Genomic DNA, 1608 nt, shown 5'->3' on the forward strand with positions numbered 1-1608 from the left:
AGAAAGGTGGGTGGAGCAAAGGAGCTATTAGCAGAAGAAAAGAAATGATTAGTTTTTAGATCAGGACATCTTTTGGAGGGAAGAGAAGGACAAAGACAAGGGTCTTATCATGCATATTGCCTCTTCTTCTTAGGGGGATGAGAGAGCCCATGTGACAGATTACTTCATAGGTGTTGGCCAGAAAATTCCAGACTGGTTGATTAAAATTACTTTTCTGGTGAAGGTCGAAATTGCAATTCAGTCATGGTCTTTAGCATAAGTGACATCATTTTGGGCCTGTGGTTTTTCTTATTCACAACCTTAAAGGCAGAATGGACTATTTGGGGTAGAGGTGGCTCCACTAATTTGAACCTGGCACTAAATAATGAGAAGCTAGAACATTCCGTTAGAGCTCTGCAGCACACAGGGAACAGACTGCCTTGCGGTTTGAAAGGAACTGACATTGTTCTGCCCACCTGGGCCTGAAAAGCTTGAATCTCATCTCAGCCTGGCCTGTGACACGAGTCCAAGATGCTTCTGCATAGTGGATTGCAGTGGCCTGCACAGAGACTGCTGCTTCTCTCCTGAGGCCAGGATGGCCACACTGGGCTGGTTAGACTGACTTGTGCCCCGGTCAACCATGTGGCGCAAGCACCTTTGCTTAAGGCAAGTATAGCCTAAGTATCATTTGCTTGCAGCTGCCCATAATTCAGTCTTGACTATGGATACAGTTACTCTCCTGTGGACAAAACAAGCATAAGCTCCTGCTCAGAGTGCAGTGTCAAAGGCCAACTAGTTAAATAATGGCAAAACCCCACAGGCTCAGGGTAATCTCTAAAAACACATTGCTCAGCCCAGGGCCCATGTACCCCGGACCCACCAAAAGTCTTTGCCTATGCTATTTTGGTTTGAAAGTTCAATTTCCTGGCCCATGCAACAAACGATGGGGTCTGTGAATGTGCTCAATTAACCTCTTTTTCCCTTCTCGGCTTGGATGCAGATAAAGGCAAAATTGTAAGACCCAGCATGGAGCAGAAGAGAATGGCGATTCCCTGTAGGCAGCTCACTCTCAAGAGGAAAAAGGAAAGAAGCGATCTGTGCTGAGAATACCCAGTTTAATCTCTTTAAATTCACTAATCTGATTAAATTGGGCCATTTCCCCTGGGAAATGAGAAGTAGAGAGAGACCAGGAGTGCCACACTTCCCTAAGGAAGAAGCATCTAGAGTCAGGAGGAAGTGCTTGTCCCCATCCATGTGGGAGAGGTTGCATTATATAGGAGTATAAGAGTGATATTTAATAAATCTACTATGCACATAGTTCCTAAACAAGGAGTCCATTCCTTTTTTTCCTTAGTTTTTGCTCTATAGGTGTATTTAAAAAACAATAAACCCTTTACATTATTATAATTGCATTTTGTGTGCTATGTAATTCATTCTGCTTCTAAACCTTCTGCTGTTCTTATCACTGCTTAATTTGTCTCTGATATATTTAATTGCCTGAATGTTTTGCCTTAAATCTAACACCAGCGATACTTATGACTACCTCAAGCCTCATAGAGTAGCTTTTCCTTTTCAATTATGTAACCTGCTTGTCAAATAAGTTGGTAAACTGGTCAATTGATTTTCCAC

This window comes from Pteropus alecto, unplaced genomic scaffold (assembly GCF_000325575.1).
Source record: "Pteropus alecto unplaced genomic scaffold, ASM32557v1 scaffold160, whole genome shotgun sequence".
NCBI lineage: Eukaryota > Metazoa > Chordata > Mammalia > Chiroptera > Pteropodidae > Pteropus > Pteropus alecto.